This window comes from Anser cygnoides, chromosome 10, assembly GCF_040182565.1.
Source record: "Anser cygnoides isolate HZ-2024a breed goose chromosome 10, Taihu_goose_T2T_genome, whole genome shotgun sequence".
Classification (NCBI taxonomy): domain Eukaryota; kingdom Metazoa; phylum Chordata; class Aves; order Anseriformes; family Anatidae; genus Anser; species Anser cygnoides.
Genome location: NC_089882.1, coordinates 11,055,177 through 11,080,160, shown reverse-complemented (window position 1 = coordinate 11,080,160; position 24,984 = coordinate 11,055,177). Strand labels below are relative to the sequence as shown.

The 24,984-nt window shown below is 38.5% G+C and overlaps 1 protein-coding gene across 10 annotated transcripts in view; it reads right to left on the bottom strand.

Annotated features, from left to right (window-relative positions):
* FHIT (fragile histidine triad diadenosine triphosphatase) overlaps positions 1-24,984 on the bottom strand; it is a 560,843-nt gene that overhangs the window by 111,210 nt on the left and 424,649 nt on the right. The window lies entirely within an intron of this gene.

Sequence of the window (24,984 nt, the reverse complement as noted above, 5' to 3'; positions counted from 1 at the left end):
CAAGAAGAGTAGCTTTTTTTTTTCCTTGCTAAAATAGTAACAACAGAATTTCCATATATGAGATTAGACGCACTGCTGTTACCACACAAATGCAGTGTGAAGAGCAATCTCTACATCAATTGCACACAGACATCTGCTCCATAAATCAAAAAAAAAGTTATATTAAAATCATCATTTTCTACTGCAACACTCAGGAACACTTGTGCTGTATTCCTTTGTTGTCTTATTCAATAATACCTCTGCACATAAATGGTACAAACACAATCAGTTTACCTCTGCGATTATTTATTATTCATGTTGTGGGAGCACATAGAAACCCCAGCCATGGGGCCTTGATCTTATTTGTACTTGCTGAACAAATACATCCTAAAAGACAAGTCACTGTCCTGAAGAAACATTTTATTTACTACCTAAACAGAAAAGACAGACAAAGGGTGGGAGAGGAAATAACAAGGTGAAATGTCCTGCCCACAGTCACACAGCTAACCACTGACATATTGAGGACACGCAGCAAGCCACTGTTAAGTCCAATAATAGAAATCTGGTCAATGGGATCACTTCAAAGAGCTGAACTCCCCAGCCTGGCCTCTGGAGTACAGAGTGTTTTGACTACAACCACCCTTTCATAGAAACTGCCCCAAATGATCTTATAAAGTGGTTGTACATCTCAGATGTAATGAGACCTCACAAAGAAGCTAACGGATTTGAGGGGTTGTATGGGATATACGCCACTGTTGGGGATCAGCAGCACAAGTTCCCTCTGTGAGATGCCCAGTACGTCAAGATTTCTTACATGCCACACCATGCAGGACAGGTTTCTTGTGGTCTCTCACAGGGCTACTATATTTCAAGTTTGCCTGGGCAGGGCTAAAAATACATTTATTTACTCATGCCTGTCTCAGTAGCATAAGGAGCAATTACTGCTTATGGGGATTGAACGTGGAAGTCTGCAGTGATTAAAGAACTGAGCATGGAAAACAGCTCGATCACCTTCACCACTCCTGAAAGACTCAGGCTCATTAGGTTCATCTATGCATGCAGAACAATGTTAATTCACCCAAAAAAGGATGGCGGGAGAGGTGAAAGTTTGCTACACACCCCCAGAGCTTACATATGGCACTGATGAGCTACAAGGGATTAAAAAAAAAAAAAAAAAAAAAGGAAGTGGTCCTTCGATTGCAGCGTGACTGGAGGAGGTGAAACGTGTCATGTCTGGCTTTCTACAGAAACAGAAAGACTCATTTATTATCCAGCTCTCCACCCAGAGATTTATATGCACAGACACATCTAAAAGGTGAACAATGTAAAACTTCATAGTTGCATCTAAAAAGGTAGAGAAACTTAGGAAACACTAAGACTGACTTGCTGACTCCTGGTCATCTCAGATGAGATCCCAGGACACGTTTCTGTGTAAGCAGACAGGTCAGCACCAATGTTCAGCGCAAAGCACAACGGAGGTAACAATATCCCACCTAAATTAATTCCCCTCCTGCCTTTAATAAGACATCAGATTTTTCTTACCACATTTTCACGTGCTGTCTTAAATAATGACACTGACTTTTTCTGAAGATGTGGCTGCATTTTCTGACAGATGGAATAATTTTATGTATTGTTTTACCTACCTCACTGGGGAGCTTTGCAGCATAATTAAAAAACAGGACAGATGAAAAGGCTTACAGCACAACTACATCACTGCAATATAAGAATCACTTGAGCGTCACTTATTGCTTCCTGGTTCCCAAGGATGAAGCAGACATTGTAATGCTTGCTGTATGCCAGGCTGTTTGACTCCTCCTGGTAAGTGACTGGAGGGCAAAACAAATGCAGAAATCCTGCCCCATAATTGCTTGCCACCAGCACAGCATCTAGACCTCTCTTGACATCCGTATCCTAAAATATTACCTATATCAGAAAAATCTACTCTATCAGAGGAAAGATCAAATGAGTAACAGGACCTCACAAGGTTAAGCATGAAACAGGGAAGAAAGAAATTCAAACACTCCACAAGCAGTGTATGAACATGAGCTACTCTAGCTGATCACTCTCTGGCCACAATCCAAGCATGCAGCGAAAAAATCAACACAGGAAAGACAGACATTGTCTTTTTTTTTTTTTTTCCTGAACAAAGGAAAGAGTGGAAATGTTTAGTTTTTTGTTTGTTTGTTTAAAAAGTTTTTGACTGCCTTGGAATGGAAACTAGTTATAAGGCCTCCCATGAAGTCAGAAAATCACCAGGCACTGGGTACTTGCATAAAGCTTGTGTGAGATGTGTGGTTAAATGGATGCAAATAGATGACATTAACTTCCATAACATAAAAATCCATAAAGCAAGAAAACAGTAGATCACAGCTGAACCACAAAGGCCTTGTACACAGATGTTGTTACTAAGGTCAAAAACACTTTATCCTGGCATGCAGTAATATCCCACAAGGTTTGTAGGTATCTGTTCAGTAGTGTGAAGTATTTGCAAGATCAGCAAAACAAAAAAAAGTTATTGATTACTCTACCATTAAAAATCAGTTGACACAAAGTCCTCTGTGAATTGGCAGCGCTTAGTACCAGAGATATACTCATTGCAGATCTTTCTAGTGACAAGATGAAACAACAAATTGACTATGCAGGCACACTTCTTTTCTCACATTTGCCTTGGAAATATTGGTGTGAAGGAAAAAAAAAAAAGACAACCAGGAATATTCGTTGTTAGACAACCTACAGCATATTATTTATTTCACTTGAATTTTGCATTTCTACATTAGTAATCTAAAAAGAAAATATTGGTAGAGAAAAGTTCAAAAGTTCTACATGTTACTGTAAAAAGGGGCAATGTATAAAGGAAAACCAACATCAGGCAAAGAGCTCTTTGCAGTGCAACAGCTAGAGGAAGCAGACTGAAAGAGTTTGGACTATTTATATTTGCTAACAAATTAAGCTAGCTGTGTTGTCAAATATATATATAATTTGCTACAATGTTATTTTTAAATAATTTGTGTTTTTTGTTTGTTTGTTTTTGCTCCTTCTTTTACTAACAGGCTTATGTTTCCTGATCAGGTTCAGCAAAAACAAGAAACATATTTTCTTATGTAAAGCTAAAAACATTCCGATACGGTTGGTTTTCTGACATGCATCATGACACTTCCTCTACAGAAAGCGTTTAAGATACCAAGGGAGAAATGCAACACTCAGGGATATGTTCCTGTTTAGCTATCTGCAAAAATCAGATCTTGGCAAACCTACAAGGCAACAGGATATCTAACAAGCCCTTCTGGCCATAAACACAGTTTATTGTTATATAAATACGATAATGTGAAAACTTCTTGGACAAGAAATTGTAAGCCTTGTATTTCTAGCCATCTTTTACTAATAAAATCTCTGTCCCAGTCTGTATCTCCTTGAAATCCTGTCCTTACATTGGTACTCCAAGTCAGCCTTGTCTTTGTTTGCTTTCCACTCTCTGATCTCTCAGCAATTCTTCAGAAAACTTTCATTTTCCCTGTCATTTCTCTTCTTGGTGGCTGTCAGTACAATGGCTCCTTTCCTTTCCCCGGCAAGAACACATGCACACTGGCTCAGCTCCGCGCTCTCGCAGACAGCACACCAGGATGCACCCTGCCGCAACAGACCGTGACTGCTGCCTGTCTTGTTGGCTCAGGGCTATCGTCTGACATTGTGACAAATCTCATCTCTTCCGCTTACACCTATCCCCGAAGTTCTGAAAAAATTCTTAGCCTGTTATTTTGGTGATCCTCCCTCCCTCTTTGCATCCCTGCACTAACTCACTCCATCTTCTTTATTCCACGTGAAACTGGTCTTCCTTTCAAGGCCCACTACAACCTCACCTCTCAAGATCAATATCAAGATATAGACCTCCATCACCAGCTGGACTTCCCTGTCTGATTCTGTTCTGCTGTAAAATATTTTATTTTAAGATAAGATGACATTTGTTTAATTGCAAGCATGATCGTAAGACTTCTGCTACAACAGGCAATGCCTGGTAATAGTTTTGTTTTGCTTTTTAAATAAAGCAAACTGATGTACTTATGCTTTTTAGTCAAAAATCAATTCCTGCCAACATTTTCAAAAAGGCAAAATTACATGAGCTAGGCATATAGAAATCTCAAATAGGCAGAAGATGAAATATTGTCAATCTTCATCCACTGAATTTGTATTATGGAATACATTTTGTGCATAGAGGATAACTGTGCATTACTTCTTTTTACATACGGCAGATGTTTATTCCTCATTCTTGTTATACAGTATAACTTAGTGGGAATTACCACACATTTCCTTAAAGAGCAGAATTTAACCCCGGATTTTGCCTTGTAAAATTACAGTGTGGCTTTTATCCTAATTTATTCTAAAAATACAGTAATCCACTGTTCTCTATCAGTTTAGGAGTGTGGTTACAAGCAATCTGTTGCAGTTGGTTCTCTGTTTGCTGGGTGGCTACACAGACATCACCTGCAAGCAGCCACAACGTAAGCGAAACTACTCATCAGTTTCCACTCATCTGTCATGTAGACAAAACCAGCTAGTGCAGAACTGGTACAGCCTGATGCCAGACTTATCAGATATTATTTTAACATTTATCACTAAATTGGGTAAGTCCAGGTACTGTCTTGCCACCAATCTCTCTGTCCTACCTTGTGCAGGGAACAATGTTAAACCAAAACCAGTGCTGTGTAATCCTGCCCATGTGCCCGACCCAACCAAATCTCAGCAGATGTAACGGTATGTGATTGCATGGAAAAAATTGGATGCCTTAAATGAAAAGCTGCTAAGTGATTTTCAAGAGATGTAAAACAAGCAGAACAAGTGCTGTGTTATGGCAAGAATTCTCCTTTTGATCATACACCTTCCTCTTTTTTATCTGAGATGCAGCTCTGACTTCTATCACTTTGAACACCTGGGCCCATAGGAAAAAGATGAGGAGCACCACTTAAGCATTGCAGCCCGCACCATGCCTCACCTAAATCATTTATACAGAGATGAACACATGCAAATCCTACAGAGATTTTGCCTTGTAGTAAGTGTTGGGCTATGGACTGCAGACAGGAATCTAATTGAATTTCTCTGTGAGCATGTGGAAGCACTTTCAGTGTCTCTCTTGCTTGGGGTGCTAAGCGCAAGCATCATTAAATTGACATAACTGCAATAGATTTCTACTAGGCAAGCTCAAGCATTAGACTAAGACTTTTGTCCTAGCTCTATCTTGTCCAGGCCCCTTCCCCTCCAGGACTGCTCCTCGTGTTACGCTCTGAAGTGCTGTTTCACCTAGTCCTGTTTTTTTTTTTTTTAAATTCTTGTATGCCATCAGTGTGATTACCACCTTGTTAACATTCAAGCAAAACTATATTCAAGGCCAATATTTAGTGCATTAACAGCACCCTGTCCCAAGATGCAAACCTGTTTGGAGACATTTGTAAACCTAAGCCTTTGTATTCAGTTTTTAATTAATGAAGAAAGCTTAATATGCAATTTTGTTTTTCCATCCATCTGGCACTAGAATTGCTGAGTTGCTTCCACTGCGTTTTCAGGAAGAGTTTGGGGCTATTAGAAGAAAATTACAGTACTCTTTTCTTTCTATGGTCTACTTACCTATTTCAAAGCCAAAAGGTGTTTGGAATCGAGAAGAAAGTATTAGAGAAGATATTCATATTTTTATGCATTCTTTTTACCGGTAGTCACAGGACGTTTTAAATACAAGCAGAAATACAGGACCTTTTCTCTTTATTTGCCTTTTTGTATGTTTTTGCTTTTCTGTGTCAGGTCTCTGCATTTTTTTTCCAATTCAATCTTAACACATACACACACAAAACTGCAATTAACACACTGTCCATAGTTTGAAAAAGGCTCAACCTTACTGTTTCAACTCAAAGACACTGCTGTAGTATGATTATTAAAAGTGGAATATTTTTACATTGCAATCTAGCACTTGTTCTATCGAGCAATTACTTATCCTCTTGGGATAATCTTCAGGGCAGTATAGTGAGTTTTTAAATGAAAATCTCTGAGTCTTTTCCTTCTGATACGTACACACTTTTTACTGAAGGAAATGTTTGTGAGCTCTGCAGAGTGTTCTGTAGTATTCCTCTATAGACATTCCTCATTGCCTGTTACAACTTTACCAATTACCATATTATAAAGAAACACAGAGAAACTAGAAACAACTCCCCCCGTCCCCCCCAACTAAAATCAGAGAAGGGAGAACATACAAGGAGCTGCTCTTTTTCTGACAAAGTTTCATTAGATATCCTGGTGGAAACGTAACACGGAACATATGTTCATAAAGTGAACATCTGATTAATTCTGTTTCTATGTTTTTAATTGATCCATTTCTCAATACATAATGCATGAATTATCATATCTAGGTTGCACTGGAAAGCTCACTTGAAACCCTAGAATGTGCAGTAGAATAGGCTTTTGGGGATTTTTAGCAGAAGATAAGCTTTAACTCAGGTCATTTTTCCTTGACGTTTCTGAAAGGCATCCAGCACACCCTGCTTCACAATGGCTCCCTGAGAGGCATTGCCTGTGACACCCTCAACACCAGAAGTACCACTGCCCGCGCAAGCTGGCCAAGTAATCCATCAGGGCCAATCTCTTGCTGTGGGATTGGCAACAACCAGATGCCACACCAGAAGTTGAATGTCTCTTAACAGTATATCTAATTATCTATATTATCCAGGGGAGGAAAAGAGATTTCTTTATATCTCCATGTCGCAATCAATAAGTGCAGAACTTGGATTTATAATCTGATTTAACTATAATTCGTAACTTGTCTAAGGCAACCACATATGTTATTCTTCAAACAGCAGCTACCAAACACTAGATACAAACTCCTGAGCTCATTACTGCAAACATCAACAAAACCATCAATATTTTCCTTCTGTGGAAAACAAGGGCGTGTCTACACGCCTATCATAGCCATCTATCAAAAGCTTCATGTTAATTATCTTCCCTACACAAACATTTACCACAAGACCATATATAGCTTCTTCTATAAGAAGAATCAGAGAAAGATGAAAAATACAGAGTTTTAACTCAAGGAATTTTTCTAGATACATTTTGTTTCATCAGATTCCAGTGCAAAGGAAAAACACTTCAAAGCTATGGGCCCCAAGGGTGTCAAGAAAACTCCAGGATTTTTAGGATGTCCTTGGATAAGAGGGAAATTTTCACGGAGACTGATTTCTCTAACAAGAATCTGCATGCCTATGTTGACTCCCAATATACTGTGCTTATTTATATAACCCTCAACTTTCACCATTTACAAAAGAAATCAGTAAGTTTTGAAATGATAGGAAAGCGAGGATCTTTGTCTTCTAGCCTAAGATGCTAAAAGCCAAGAAGCTATATATCTAGGCCTACTCCAGTTTGCTATATCCGGTATGAAAAAGGACACAAACTAGCACAGTTTATTCCCCTCGAAACAGGAATTTGAATTTACATTCATTTCATCTAAACACATCAAAAGGAACATGTTAAAGCAGAATGATACTCCATGGTTCACATGGCGATTACTACGTGGTCATGTTGTCCATTTCTGTGGCTCTTCTCCTGCACTGTATGTTTTCATTGCTTAGTAATTACAGGAATGCAGAATCAATTAAGAGAAAATAATGAAAGAGAATATATAATTTCCATAAATAAAAAGAGCCACTTTCTTTAGAAATATTATATAAGCAAATGAAGGAAATCAGCTTTAATTTAACAGATGGCAATCCATTTGAAGACACTGCTCACCACTAAGCCATACTTCCTAATTAGAGAATTTTGTCTCTGTGAACCTTTACTTATTACTGAATCATGATCTTTCCTGCCTAATCTGCTATGAAAGGCTAATTAATAATAACCCGCACTAGCCAATGTGGATAGACTAAAGTGAAAAGAAATTAGATATACATTATCTGGAAATAATGCTCACTCTCTGAAAAACAACTAAAGGACTTTATTGACTTAACTTGTTTAATAAATGACACTTAAGTAATTCATTGACAAGCCAGAACAATGGCGGGACTGAAAGCCTATTAAGCCATTTTTTAGCGGACACCACACAGCATTGGGTGTAAATTTCTGGTTAATTAATTAAGACTTAAATATTTCAGTGATTAATTTTTATGAAGAAATCATAAAATATAATGGTGATCAGGGTAAGAGATTGAGGTTACTCGTATTTATTGACTGGGCTATACAAAAAAATCCATTTAGAAAAAAAAAATTTCCCAGTTCAACCTCAGAACGCCCAAAGCATTCATTGCAAACACTGTGAAAACAAAGTGCTGATACTGCTCTTACTTTTGGTGCATTTTCATCTGTCATGTGATGACTGCTTTTAGCAGACTTTGTTTAGGGAAGAATACTCAACTCAACTTAGAGATACGCAGCATTTCCAAGTCCTATCACCCCAGGCCTGTTTACCTAAGGATATTGCTTAAAACGTTAGTGTACCTTGCCCAAAGACCACAGCTTTATCTCCTCTCTTCCCTGCTGAGATTGTGCCATATCCAACCCAACTTGCAGACATGCAAGCCAGCCTTTCCCACCTACCCCAGCTCTGCACCCCTCTTCAGGCTGTCTAACATACTGCACCAGAATCTTACTTCATACAGTGCCTGCCTGCTGCAAGAGGAAGAGGTCCCCATTTATTATTATTATTTTATTTTTTGGCTTTACCACTTTAGAGCAAACCACTCAGCTCAGCCTGCCCTGCTAGGACCAAAAACGATCTGCATCTATCCTTCTTCCACATCCAAGTCCCAGTCTCACACAGGACCCATACACCTACACAAAGAAGCAGCGAAGCCATGGATGTGCACAATGCCTACCCAGAAAAAATCTCTCTCCAATCCACAGGAGACGCTCAGTTTTTAAAACCTGTGGGGGACACTAGATCACCCACACTGACCCCCATTTTATGGCACATTAGACTTCTCCAAATTACCATTCCAGTGAGATCTGGTTTAGGGCAACCAGCTGACTTTGCAAGATCAGGGCTAACCTCTTCTATCCCATAGGAAGTAATAACAAGGAAAAGAAACTCAGGAGAAAATCAAAAGAAAATAATTTCCTGGCATTCTAGCCTTAGCTGTTATCAATGCATATTGCATTTCACTTCATCTTCTATACAACTCCTAGCATATTCAGCACCTCTGATGGAAATCAGTGTGGTAAGATGACAACAAACATACCCAAGGCTCTTCAGCCCTCTTGGCTGTATCACTTCTATTTATCTGTTGTCTGCATAAGTCCCTTTATTATAAACTCTTTCTGGAGGCTAAACATTAATGAGAAATATTGAAAGCGCAAAGCTCAGATTTCTGCAAGCTCAATAGAATTTATAATCATTGCAAATGCTTTTCATATAAAAAGCTAATATTTTTAATCTTTTTTTCTTTTTTGAATTAAAAGCCTCTTTCATATTTGATGTATTAACTGTATTAGCATTTGTTCTCTATGGATATCAAATCTTGATTATAATTATTTGCATGTTAATGCTTATTAGTACATCCAACTGGATGTGAACAATAAATAGAAAAAAGTGTAAAGTGCACAACACTTCATGTTATATATTTCTGAAAAAGGATGGGAAACTGCCAGTGATTGCAGCCAAGCCTATAATAATTGGAGTGAAATCTAAGGTGAAACTAATATGAAAACTGTAATTTGGTTTAACATAAGTTAGAGGGCTAGATTAGTTTATTAAATTTGGCTAGAAAATAAAATAAACTGTGTTTCTTCACATTTCCTCAGGTATGGCATTCTGAGTAATGCAAGCAGCTAAATAATGTTGTCCCCATAGTCCTCCTTAATTCACTCAATAAAATTCACCTGATCTGCAAAGCACAGAGAAATGCCAACACCCCAGGAGCTGGAGAGCCATGTGGTGAGCACGGCTCCAACGAGAGCCGAGAGCTGTGCTGGTGGGCATGATGTGTGACTGCACAAGCTGGGTCCCACTGGTCATACTTCAGCTCCTCATCTCTTTGGTATATCAGCACCTGTTTACCCTCAACTGCTTTTAAGCCAGTATTGTTGTGGTGACGTTGAAGTTTTGATCTGGTTTTATTTAAAGAAAAAATTGTTTGGGGTCAAATTAAAGGTTTGGCAAGTACAGGAGAATCCTGCTCAGCATGTTCTTTGGGGTCATTGCCTACCCCTGTCCCTTTCTCTCAGTTTTTCTCCTCGAGACAGGACAATTATCTCCCCACTCTCACAGGATTCCCTTTTCCTCCTTCAAGCCCAGGACCTTACCACCCTTCTGCACACTGTGCTGAGGGACCACTGTCACGAGGAGGATGGAGAGATGCCCAGAACGACTCCCTGTGGCAGTTTTTGAGAAGAACTGAGGTGGGCTCTGTCACCACTCTCCCAATTTGATGTGAAATTATCAGTTCTTTGGGACAAAACCTCAGATGAGAGGTCGGCTCTGGATCCCATGGCATTCCGGAGAGCTGCCAGTGTCAGGGAACAGACCACCCCATGTCTGCTGCATGGTGAAGCACCACCAGCTGCGTGTGTTTGCTCTGTGTGGGAAGGGGTAATCTCTGCTTAGGTTATCCCTTGCCAATTTTTTGAACAAGAACTGCTACAAGACATTGAACAATCACTTGGATCGCTACCAATGTGATCTGGACTCTGATTCTTGAGGGCACTTGAAAGTCTCTAAGCACATTCCTAGTCAAATACTGCACTTCAGTCTGATGTAGGACTTGACCCTAATACAATCTTGGCCTGAAGGCAGGAGTACCAGCTAAGCAAGGCACACTAACACCTACGTTGTGACAAGATAACCTCTTCTTTTTTTGTAAAAACTGAGTTTAATTGCAGTTTCATTCATGATAATGACCTACATAATTTCCAATAATTGGATACAATTTATCTTTTCTTAATGAAAAAAGGAAATTAGCAGAGAGAGGATACTGAAAATGCTTCATTTGAAACCTCTTCATTAATTATCAGGATGTCTAAACACCATTTTGAGAACTGTACTTACAGTCTAGCTAATAATTTTTTTTTGATTCTTCTGTAGACCTTACCGTAACATTATACTTGAAAAATAGCACCTACTTGTAGGAGGTACCCATTTTACTTGGATACCATTAGCTCCACTTCTGAAGTGAGTGATAACTCCACATACACTTACATACATGCACACTTGGTTATTCCCACAGTTTTCAGTGGGCTTTGTATCAATTGCAGCCTTTTAAAATAGTTATTTTAAAACTAATTAATTATTATAGTTGACCACATGTTCCTCATCACTAGCTCTGATGTCAGCATTCAAAGGATGAAACAAAACAAGCTGGACTTTGAATAGGCTGGTATATCTGCTATGTTCTTGCAGATGACAATGACTAATAAAACTCTGTATAACACACTATATTTACCAAGTCTCATTTTACATTTGTTGACTTACTAAATTACTTTGACATATCTCCAGTTTATGTTCTATTACTGAAGAATAACTACACAACAGATGGCAGTGTGTTTGCATAACAATTTTTTTCAGCAGGTCAAACTACAAGGTGGTTATAGGGATTGATATACATTAGTAAGCATGGGGACTTTTTTGGTAATATCAATCAGCATCAGCAAAGTAACTTCTACACTGGGAAGGAGATATATATCATGCCAGACAATGCTTTAAACAGCAAAGCTGTAGTACCAAGGACTAAGATTAGAGTACAGCCTATATACAGAAACAGAGACTGCTAGATAGATCTTTTTTTTTTTTTTTACAAAGAGGAACTTGAGACCTTTAAATCTTCCAAAAATATTAACAGAGAATTGCTATTAAATCACATTGGAATTAATTTGGTATATAATTAAGTATCTATATCTGTACCTACTGCACTTTTCTGCAACATGCAATAGATAATTATGGACTACGTCATGTCATCTTAAAATAATATCTTTCAAATTTTGCAAATAATGAAAATTATTGCAAAGGAAAGCTATGCTCCTCTGAGAATCATGCTAGCTCTTTATTAAAAAAAAAAAGGCAAAAACAAAAAAGCAAATTAAAACAAAACCCAGAATCTTTGCTTCATAGAATGGAGCCAAAGATATCTGAATGAAAAGTTACACTTCCCCCTGCACTGCAGACTTAATCAAACTTATTAAACTAATGGGAATACCTTACCTCAGCCACCACTCTGCAATGCTACACAACTTGGCAGTACAAAACAGTCTGATCCTGCGTTCAGACCAAATAACTAGAGAGAGGAGGTAGAAAAAGGCAAACTGCATCTCAGGATGCCTGACTTCAGCTCCTACTGCCACCCCTGTGTGTTGCCTTACCGTGGACAAGTCATTTCAACTATTTGCATTTTAGTAATGAGGACAACAATTCTGAAACCTATAAACATGAGACATTATATCAAAATGAAGTACAGTTATTACTTATAGTTGATATGTGTTATAATAAGAGGTCCTTTCTATTTTGTCGGGTTGGTAAGAACAGATATGTGACATTCCAATTCGTTTGCAAAGAGACAGCTAATATTAAACACTCTCTGTCAATGTCAGGAAAAGAAATAATAAAGAAAGAGTTAACAAGCCACTAATAATGTGTGTTCTTCCTAGAAAAAATATAAAGACAAAGTTCTGATTAAATGGTGCATTTTTTAAAAAAAGAACATCTCTTTTGGCATCCTTTTCCAATGTATGACTGCCATTGGGGAGGGCAGGGAACAGCTGTTTTCAATGAGAAATTCTAGCTTGTCTCTGTGGGTGAGTATTTCTATTTGTGATGTATCCTGCTTAGTGCCAGACCACTAATTTTTAGTAATGCAGACTCTGTCTTTGAGGCACAAAAAGGGTGAAGTGGTGTAATAATTTGGAGGTTGAAAATTCACTGCTTGATGCCTCCCACAGTAAATTTGGCCCAGGAATATTAAGGGGAGTTAAATAAATTGGACAAAGAGGTGTATGGGGAGTAAAAGTGCCAGACACGCTGCCATGAATGAGCAATTAGATGTTCACGAACCAGCTCATCACAAATTACATGCCTACAATATCTATTACTGTAATGACCTTGAGAGTTGACTCATATTCTCCCTTAACCTAATGAGCATGCTGAGTATAATCAATTACGTCTGCAATTAAAATTATAATTTGTCTAACAAACTCTTCTTCGCTTTCAGACATTTCTTAACAAAGCCTGTTACATACTGGTAAAATATAAATATTAATTTTCTGTTGTGTTCTCATTTCTTTTCACTTACTCTATGGCTAATATATTAAATCACATTACCTCTCTCCATTATTTTTTTCTAAGTTTTCAGCAAAATTTAGCCTAGTTTCAGTCCTGAATGTCACGGGATAATTATAACATTTAACAGCAATTTATCATTTCCCAATAGGATTTGCAACCTGTCTTTGCTTGCCTATTGAAATTTGTTTGCATGTTCCGCTCAACAGTTACTGCAAATATTCTGCCTTTCACTTCTATAAACACACACTTGTCCTGTTTTACTGGAGTGACCAGAAGGTGTTCTGCTAAACAGAGCTGACATCTGTTTGCCAGCCTGGACCTGCTGAGGTCAACTCAACCCAACATAAGCTAAACACAGCCCTAAACGTTAAGAAACAGGATGTCATTCATTGCAATCTGCTGCTAATTATAGAGTCAACCAGGCACACAACGACAGAACAACTTTTCTGCTTATATATCCACGTGATTAAAAAATGCTTGGAAACATTAATAAGGAAATTCAATGTAATCATCAGAAAATGGAAAGAACTCGGAGAGGTGTTTTAAAAGTTGCTCCACACATTTTGTGGAAGGAACAAGTGAAGGACACCTTTCCAGCTCTCAAGAAAAGACAACAACAAATTTAATATACGACTGTTTCAAAACCCCCAAAGTGCCAAAACCCTGCAGTAAGTTCAAAGAACTTGAAGTGAAGCCATGTTTCTCTTAAGTGGGCTTTGCTTAGGTGCTCCTCTCTGTCAGTGACATTAATGCACATGCTGCCAGTGATCAGCACCCATCGGCACGCAGTCACCGCAGCCAGGGGAGCCCTACAACAGCAGCTTGGCTTCAGTCAAGCAAAGGCCAGGATTCACAACAGCAAGCAAAACTCTTCAGGGTATGACACACAGATGCTCCAGGAAGTAGAGCCACCCTAGAGCAGTGCTCTGCCCAAGGCAAAACTGTACTAAATCCCTTCTCTAGCCTAGCTGCAGCAAGCTAGCTCAGCAATAACGTGCTGCCCACAACTAGATGCATGCCCGGGTCCGTACAGATATGCAGTCTCCCATGCAGGTAGACTCAGTGCTTTCTTACAACAGAAAGCCAGCAATCTGCCTCCCAGCTTCAATCTGCTGCCGGGCAAGCCCAGCAGATACAAGCAAAACACAGCCCTAACTGCTAGCTCGTCTTGCAATCTGCTGTTAATTATACAGCCAACCAGGTCGGCAACACCTGAGGCACAGATGCCATCGGGGAGCTGCTGTGGCACAGCACTGTGCTGAGGAATTGCACCCAAGGAGTTTCCTCGCCTGGGACAGCAGTGTTTTGGCACATGGCATTTTTCATGCAGAAGGGAATTAGCTGAAAGACTCATTTCATGCTCCTACGGTCTGCTCTTAAAACTCCCAATTACGTGGAAGTGTGTCAAACAGAAGAGCTTTATTTGCATGCTTTCCTTCTGCAACGTGCCTACTTCCCAAGACCATCACATGTTTATTAGTCTTAATGCTTTCTATGAAATATTGATGTCTACCTCAGAAATGAGGAATGATGAAGCTGTGTTATTTATAAGAAGAAAAAAAATCTCACAGAAATGAGTTTTGTTTCCTCTAGATTTTGGATCTTTGTCATGCACTGGACTGGGGCCTGGAGAATGACTGACAGCTGTGGAGCACAGCAGAAAGTGCAGGAAATGGGGAAAAAAAAAAAGGCTACTTCAGGTACAGAAATAGCCTTTCTGAGGGAGTCACTCTTCTCAACATGGTACAGATACTTAATAAACTATCCCATATTTTGTATTTATTTTTGTCAACAAAAGCTAATCAAAGGTTGCTTATAGTTTGGTTTTTTTTTTTTTTTTGGAAACTCAATTGTTACACTAAACTGGATTACACAGAGAATTAAATCATAAATCCATGTGACTAGGCCCTGCCTCTGTTGCTCCTAATCACAACTTTGCTCTCTTGAGCACCTCATTTAAGTCAAAGTCAGAGCTTCAAAACTAGTTATGGATTCAATCATTTAATAACATGAAACAAGTAATTGTGTGGGAAAAAAAATTATTATTTAATTAGGCCCTACTGTTAATCAATAGTAATCTATTAATTCATTAATTTGCATATCCCTTTTTTATGTGTGCCCACAAATTCTATTAGATTTTTTTTAATTTATTAACTTTCTACTTTCACTATGCAAAAGGAAGTGCTCAAACTATATATATTAAATAGAGCAAATAACTGAGCAGCAGGAATGCATGTATGCCCTATAGAACTGACTGCAGGATAAGATTTAATACTGAAAACAAGGAAAAGAAATAAAAGAGAAATAACAGAGCCTGTTCTCCCCAGGATACATGCATAATTCTCATTAACGTTAATGAAAGATACTAAGTGTATGTGCACTGAGGGGGAGTTTATTAGAACCTAATAAATTCTGGGAGTTTTCCTTTTTTTTTTTTTTTAAAAAAAAAAACTTGATAGTTACTGTAACAGTGAACTTCTTTAGGTGAAGTAGAAGATATCTAAAGAAGAAATAAAAACACTACATTAAAACTTGCTTCATAGGTTACTATCTTACAATGCAACTTAACATACAAAATTATTAGATTTACACATGACTAACAATTGTAGGTTCAAATTATAAACTGTATGAATTCGAAGAATTACTTGCACAAGTAGGGTCAAAAGTGTTTGTATGGAAACGGCAGAAGCTCCACTGATTTAGCTCATATATTTTCACAAGTGAACTAAATAATTTATATCAGAGAATAATCTGTCCTTCGACATCAAGGTTATTCTATTTATATGGGACTCAGAGAATTGAACACAGGTTACAGATACATTTCTACTATGCCACAATCCTGAATCTATCCCATTGTGACTTCACCAAAAGGTCCCAGTTGAAATAATGGCTTCGGTTCTGTTCAAAGATGACTTATTTGTAGAAAAAAAGCATCCATTAAATATGGTCTCAACTGATCCATTCTTTAGTCTGGACAGAAATGCCACCCTGTAATGAAAACTCCTCTCCAAAAGAGTTGAGGCATGCTAGAAGGCTGCATAAGAAAATATCACGGTCTAAATGGCCTCATTGCCTCTTCTACACCTTCTCAATGGAAAACTAATAAAGCTCATTCACGGATCAGTTTCTTTTGTTTAAAAAAAGAAAAAAAAAAAACAGAAAGAAAAAGACAGAAAGAGTGCTACCTCTGGGCATTATCTCTATTTCAAATACTAAGAACTAGACTCAGCATTCAAGAAATCAAGTAAAGAAATTCACCGTTTCAGATTTTTGACATCTTTAGCAGCAAGATCAAGACAATCATTCACATGAGCACTTTCCATCTGGTCTGGTTTATTTTCTTCCAGCCTCTCACAGAGAGAATTTGGATCAGTGATGTCAGGCAAGAAACTTCATTTTATGTTCTCTAAGGTAGCAGTGGAGGAGGTAAGTCACAGAAAGTATAAAGAAAGAGAAAAGAAAATGGTTTGATTTTTCAGAGGTAATAACCTAGGAGATTGCCAAAAGAGAAACCATTTTTCTCCTTCAAAAGACCTGAGCAATCTGGCAAATACAGGATGGCTTTCCAATCTTCTGCCTTTGCTGCAGGGTATAGATATCCTTGCCCCTGGCTGCACAGTCTTGCTCTGAAGCGCTACTGGGCAGGATTTGTTTAGAGGAGATGTGTACATGCACACACCTCACTTAGCACTGGTACAGCACACAGGTACAGGCAGAAACAAATTTGTTTGGACTTTATGTGTTAGTCCCAGTCCAGAAACAGGGGCAGCCTATTAGCCCAGACCTGAGCCCATGATAACAAGTACAGCAGAGAGAAACCATTTGGTTGTTTGCATCTGACCATTTAGACATAACCCGAATATGTTTCATCCATGATGAAAACCAAACTAGTTTCTCAGGGTCCTCCACTTGGGCATGCTGTCCTTTTTCCCTGGAACTGCCGTAGCAAAGGATTCCCCCTTTACAGAGTGAGCACTGACCCTATCTCTGAGATGTTGCCAGAGTGCATTGAAGCAGCTTTCAGGAGGGAAAAGGGAAATGAGCCTTGAGAGAGGGGTTTTGCTTTGTTTCGTTGGACATTCTTGGCTTTTCCAGTCTGGCTTGCAATGAGCATGATAAAAAACCCATTGAAGTGTCCAGAACTCCTGACATTATTTTTATTTCAGCTGCAAAAATATTACATACTCTTCACCCTGTCATCCTGTCTGGAGCTTACTGAGCAAGTTTTATTCTATTATTTTAACCCTGGTTTTCCATTTCTAAATTATTTCAAGGAGAGGCTTTTCTTTCTCACAAATAAATCCTACATGGGCTAATAGGGTGCTGCCAGAACAGATGAAAATGTGTGGACTAGATCAAATGTACTTATATCTCACATGTGCTTAGATTTTCAGTAGGTTACAGGACAGTGTAACCACCTACTCTTTCATGTGATAAAACCTTTCTAGGGGCATTGAGCTGGCAAAGACCTCCATTCCCCTGCTACTAGGTGCAAAAACATTACATACACTCTCCATATTTGCTAAGTTTTGGTAACAAACTTTCAATCTGTGCAGACTCTCTGGGGAACTGCAGGGACCGTTTTAGGTAGAGAGCTCTTTATTTTTTTGAAGGGGAGGTGACTTTAAGGGACAAATGGTCCAGCTTAATATTTTTATTATTGGATTAATAAGACAGCCAGGGCTCTAATAAATGGATTCCCTTTGTCTGGCTGAAAATGGGTCATTAGCACGAGCAAAGCACTGACTCTGTCCTTCCTAGGAGACTCAGATGTTACAGCATCCAGTCTCACAGCTAAGGCACCGAAGTTTAACACAGATCAGTCAGCTGAAAATGCCTTTGGGCAAGAACACCCAATAACCTCAACCACAAAGCAGTTTAAAAGTGGGTAAGTGCCTGCTTATAGAAGTGCTGCATCAGTATGAAGAAAAGCATTCCATTTCACTCCTGACCCCTTGGCGTGGTGGATCTTTGGAGAAGTAAAAGCAGTTCCTGGTAGGTAAGAATGCAAAGACAAAGAGAAGTTGCTGCCCAGAGTTGTTGTAGATGCACCATCCCTGGAAGTGTTCAAGGCCAGGCTGGATGGGGCTTTGGACAACCTCTACTAGTGGGAGGTGTCCCCGCCCATGCTCGGGGTTGGAACTGGGTCATCTTTCAGCTTCTTTCCAACCCAAACCATTCTGTGAATCTACAAAAAGTGCAAACCACATGAGGCCAGAACACTGGGACACAGTATTCTGCTATAAAGCACTGTATTAATTTTTAGAAAGAGTTATTCAGAAACCTATTAAACTGAAATATAGCTTTGCAACACTTGCTTAATAAACAATTTTCACCTAATACAAAACACAACAGCATCAAGTTACATGTCTGAATTAAATAGGAATACTTTCATAGATTTTGCACATTTCTTGGAGAGTTACATTCTAGTTGAAAGCAATCTTTTGTAACCAAAAATATGAAAAAGAAACAAAAAAGAAAGCAAGCATGCTCCCTGTAAAATGAAGAGGTTTATAAGATATGAGCTTGACAAAGAGAAGTATTATGGATGAGATGGAGCATGGAAAGAAATTCATACACTAACCACACAAAAATTAATCAGACATTCTTGACTATGCTATTAATGATTTTAGACCTCATGCATTGTCTGGGATTTCAAGAGGTTTTGCATTTGCAGTACAATAGGGTATTTGTAGGACCTGTACTCAAGAGTGGCATTTGATTGATTGTACATACTCTAGGACAGAGAATGATTTAAATGCAAAACATATTGCTGTAACATGGGAACAAAGAAGTGAAAGACACTTTCTAATTAAAACATAGGATTTTTGATCCTAATCTCAGTTATCGTGGGGCAAATGAAGAGCAGCAATTCATGAATTTCTCAACATCCCTCCCCATCTTCTGTTTGTATTTTTTTTGTCAGAAAATACCAATTCAGTGAAACAGAGAGTTTGCAAAAGAGGTTTTGTTTCCATGAAGAAAAAGTTTTGTTTTCAAAATACCCTGTTATAACATTTGCAGAGGAAAATTTTTCCACCTTTCAGCTAGAAATACTTTCTCTTTTTGAAATGAAACTGTTCATAGACAAAAAAAAAAAAAAAGAAAGAAAAAAGAAGAGCCTTCAACCTCCCAAATAAACCTTTCCGAATGACTGATTTGTTCAAGATTCTTCTGTCATGAAAATTGTAAATATCTGAAGACGCTCCAGAAAAAATAATTAAAATAAAAAAGAAAGAAGGAAAAAAAGAAAGGAAGTATATTTAAAGCATTTTTTTCAAGCCAGGCATGGGCTGTCCTGGAGCTGCAAGGAGAAGGGTAGAGCATGGGGAGCCCTGAGCAGAGTTTAACCCTTCCCTGCAGTAATCAGCCAGGTCGCTGTGGGCAGCATGAAGCAGTGTCCCAGCACAAGCAGGGCTCTGCAGAGCAAGTGCTTGCTTTCCACGTGGACAGGCTGCAGGCACAGCCACCCGCAGCCCCAGCCTCTCTCCAGGCACATGGGGCTCTGCTGATGCCTGATGTGGCTCTGCTGAGGACTGGGAGAGGCGCTTCTGTGCTCCCACAGCCATTCCTGAATGGCACACATACTTCATGTTATGCACATGCAAGTACTCTTGCAGGTCTGCATGCATTCCCTGTGATTTAGCTCTCACCCATTGTCTCTTGGGGGAAAAAAAAAAAAAAAAAAAAAGCCAGCAAACTGCACCCTGCAGGTCTCCTGCAGAAGGTGGTCATGCCGAGCAAGTGATGAGCTAGATGCTGGATGTAGCCAAGGGAGCTGCATGACTTTTAATATCTGAGTGTACACTAAGGCAAATTAAACAAGCATTTGAGCCCACTTACTTGCTTATTATAGTTTAATTTAGACAGTGTCAATAACTCTGAATAGCTCAGGGGGTATTTTTGGAATTAAACTACATAAAGAGAATATTCATCTAAGAAATCCATATGGTAAGAAAGGAGAGGAGAATTGCTAGCACAGAATAGTAAAATCTTCCTTCTCATTACCATTCTTCAGTATAAATCTTCTGAAATTTCTCTTTTACCTTCCTCATTTCTAGTTGCACTTTTTAAATCTTATGGGTTTGGTTTTCTTTTTTTTTGTTTTCTTTACAGACTAGTCCACACAGATATTCTGTGATTGCTGGTCAGGGGTACAGCATGACATTGGCTGCTGGAAATTAAAAATCATCCAGATTCAGAAGTATCTGGATGTTTGGTTGAATGGTGAACTTAGCAGTAATTCACTGCCAAAGAGAATTTTTTGAAAACTTGTCTCCATCCCTTCGGGTAACCTCACAGCCTGATATTTCTAGCTCAGACTTCATTATCCAGGTCTTCATTTCCATTTATCAGTGCCTTGGAGCCTTTGGTATTCTCAGTTAAGATGGTGTCATGTCCATCAATCACTGGGCTATTTCCAAATTCCCAATTTTCTTTGATCTCTTTCAGCCTTCAAAAAACCTCTGCAGCTTTACATGGTTGTATACTAGACACAGACGCCTCTTTTGTCAGCCACTACAATTTTTTAAGAACAGGAATGGACCAGTACAAATTAAGTGGATCTTAAGAAATGTTTTTATTCTAGGTCCTGCATATTATTATATGTATTAAGGAAGGGTCTAAAGACCCATCTGGGACCAGTGCTTTTTGGCGGCCTATGAGCATGGAAAACAAAAAGCAATACAATGTATGCAGTGAACAGGAGTAAGGTCCTGACAATAAACAAACAAACAAATAAATAAATAAATAAATGAGATTTTGTGGCTATATCCATTAATTTTGCTATAGAAAACATAGGTCTGGCTATTAGACCAACACAAGGCCAATTTTGGAAAGGGTCTTGAAGGAAAGGGCAAGAATTATTTAGAGTGAGCAGAAAACTAAAAGCCAGCAAAAGACCTTACATGGTGGTTGGCATAAGGCAAACAATTTGGATGCCCCAGCTGCTTCCCTGTGGCTGTAAGGGCCAGTATAGTCCTAGCTTTGAAAATATACACCATTAACATCCCACGAAAATCACCCCAGTCCATGTATAGTACCATAATAGAAAGAAAATTATGAGCTGAAAACAGACATACCAGCCCTAAAACTGCTGAATTTGCTGCATTGATTACCCATCTGCAATATTACATATACTCCAACAAAATATTTTTAGTGTGGTTCTCAACACACTTTGAAGAGACTCCTGTACTTAATCAAGTCATTTCTGGACATCCCACAAGCTTTGAAGAGAATCATGGTTCCGAAGAGTAAAGCAAACAAGACCATTTGTTCATGTTTCAGTACAATCTGGTTTTCAAAATCTTGCTTTTTCCGTGTTGTTTTTTTTTTTTTTTCTGCTTGAAATTTTTAAATCATTTAGAGGTAAAAATTTTTTACATTTCTCAAATGCCAGCTTATTATTATTATTACTATAATTATTATTAATTATTGTTTTAAGAGAGCAAAAGATGACCTCTAATACTCCATTGAGCAAAGACATATCTGCCAGTCTGCAAGGAAAGCAGGCTGAGGCATCAGAAGTGTTGCAGTTAGTGAATTTAATCCTTCTTATGCAATCAGGCTGCAACGTGATCTGATTAAATTTAAAGACTCAGACCTGAAGTCCAGTACTCTAGGTCCAGGGACAGGTAGACAAATAGTGTGAAAGAGCAGTCTCCTGTGGGCTTACATAAACCCTAGAATCTACAGTTCAGGTTAAGATTTCTAAGGAATGCAAGCCAGGTGGATTCATTTAACATAGCATTAAAAACACATCTGGAAAAGAAAAACATGTACATCAAAAATAACGGTAAGGCAATCTTCTCAGTGTAAAATAATTAGTGCAATATGTGACATACAAAATAAATTTCTGCACATATACCTACACTGCCACCATCAGCCTCAATTTCTCATTTATTTAGGTGAACCTGTAACTGGCAAGCAGGCACTTTGTCATGGATAACAGTGGAGGTGCTGAGCTGCCGGAGACTTCAACACTGCTGCAAAATAGAGTGTGTGTTCATATGTGTTTGCACAATGGACACTTGCTGTGCAATATTATCTTGTCTCTACAGATAAATTAGTTGCATCATGCTCCTGCCAGCTTGATTTGTTTAGCCTTTACAGAGTACAGAGTGCATGGAGTTTCTTGTGATTGAATCTCACATAAAAGGTAAACCTGAGAGTTTATTCTACACTACGCCATACATCCACCAAGGCAGCTAGAGCATTTGCTGACTTGATGTTGGAAAGAAAGCTATAAAATATACTGGGGAAAATCTTGAAACGTCACTCACTTGACATGGCAATAAGAGCTCTGCATTAAGATGCAGAGCTGATTTCCCTGATCCATGAAATTGCCTGGATATTTAAGGCATTCACAAATAGAACCAGTGTGAAACTCACTCTCCATTCCTGACACAAGGACTCTGTAGGTTTTGTTTCAGTAAGAAAAACAGAGCTCAAAATTGCGGATATAAATATTCTTTAAGAGAGAACCTAAATACAATTTCCTCCCCCCCAAGTAGTATGAAATAAGAATTCAAAATATGTTTAATGCTGGAAGATGGTTATGCTTGCTCACACATTGCTTAGAGAAGCTCAGGTTCTCTGTTGTGAGTTGGTGCAAGAAGCTCTTACAGTAAAACACAAAGTGTGCAAGTCTGTGACCACCTTTGGAGAGGGATATTTCTCCCTGTCATGAATAGGTGACAGGGCTGGAATGTATGCAATCTATGGGCAGCTGTGGAAAAGATTATGAAGGAATACTTTGTACTACTTTAAGGTCTGAGACCTGGGATGTGATTCAGAATTCCTCATCAAATGTATTCTTTCCTGCTGCTAAAGGCTGAGAAAAGAGCCATCTATACTTCCAAACTACTGGTGAGCTGAGGATCAGATATGTTTCTTCCAAAGACAAACATACAGACCTCATTAATGGGAGAATTTTAAAGGACCAGGAGCTTCCCTAAAATGCCATCCTGCAGGCTCCAATAGTTTAGATTCACAGGAGGACAGTATAAACAAGGAAAGGAGTACAGTAATAATGGAGCTGTGTTAGATTCTATAAACAGCTTCCAATTAGATAACTAGTATGGTTTCAGTACAGGCACCACTGAAGTATCCTGACATTGCAGTACTGAAACATGCACGCACCAGCAGGTTTCATGCCAACACAACGAACATGTAACATTAGCAAACAATATCTTACCGTGGATTTCTATCCAAAATTGCTCTAAGAGAGCGATCTCCTTTAAACCTGGTGCACGCACTGCACATATCTCAGGCATCTCCATAGCAAAGAAAGACCTGAGACATAATCAAACTCAAGTCCAAGATTTTTCTTGGACATGGATTACTATTTCTCCTTGTTGAAAAATAAAGAGAATTTCCTAATCTTTTTTCAGATAAAATTTCTCAGTTTTTATTTTCCACCAAGCTGATTGCTTTTCCCATTTTGTAGTGAGGTTTTGCACTGATCAGTTTAACAGCCAGTACGCGTCCCCTGTTTCCTGTAATTCTTTTCCCGTGTAGTGCATGTAGTAGCTTATATCTATACAGGTATCCAGAATTATACAAAATACAAATAGAAAAGACTCTTGAAGCCATCTGGTGTGTGCCCCCATTCAGAGCTAGATCAGCTACACCTAATTAGCTCCTGACATACGCTTGCCTACCCTATTGAAACAGAGACTCCACAAACTCCCTTGGATATTTATTGTGATGCTTTGCTATTCTTACTATTAGAATGTTTTCCTAATGTTAAATCTGTTCCAGAAATTTTAATTACAAGTTCCCTTAGAGGAAAACTGTGTTATTGTGCATTTTTATACATTTAAAAAACACATACAGAAACACATGACATTGAATGCAAAGTTCATAAATTATTTGTAGATCACGTGGTTTTACAAACTTTCTGATTCAAAGGAATTTAAGTGGAACCAGCTATTTATGTACCCTCCCTATTGTTCACTTTAAAGAAGATCTTGATCATAGTAATTTCTTCCCCAATTCCAGTTTTGAAAGCTCTAAGTCCTCTGAAGAAAATAGTTGTTGGCATTTTCAGATGATAAACATCCTAAAGTGATGATGATAAATTACAGTGCAGCCCAATGAAGCAGAAAAGTAGAGAAATGCAAACTGCTAACCTCCAATTTATGAATACACACTCTTTATTATGGAGTCTAGGGGTTCACTGCTGTAAGAGTGGGTCATTTTCATCTCATTGCTCATTAAAAGTATAAGATGGAAGCACTAAGGGTGGCTACCATTTGCAATGTACCGGATAGATTAATGCTTAATGTACTTTGTCTCCGGTATGAACACAAAACGATACAGATTTTTTTCCCCCTTTAAGGCCTACGTAAGCATCTGTTATTGTTCATAATCACACAAGATGGGGATTTTTACATCTGGTTTTGCTCATTCATACTAGAAAATTTTCTCACATTTTAATTTAATCGTCCCTATAAAGCCCTTTTTTATGCAGGAAAAAAATACTTGTTCAAGATAGTAAAAGAAATCCTGTGATCCACTTGCTAAGACATGTCCACGTTTAATGATGAAATTTATTCAGGAAGGTATTTAAACTGTGAGACTTTCACCCAACTATAGGCATTCCCAGTGAAACCCACCCAATGAACTCTAAGTCATGACCTGAGGAATCAGTTTTATTGCAGTATGGCAGTAAATTGTATTACATTCCTTCATCACTGCTCAGCTTCCCAAAGCTTGGGGATTTTCTAATTTCTTCTTCTCTCTCCCTTTCACCTCCCTGCTAAATA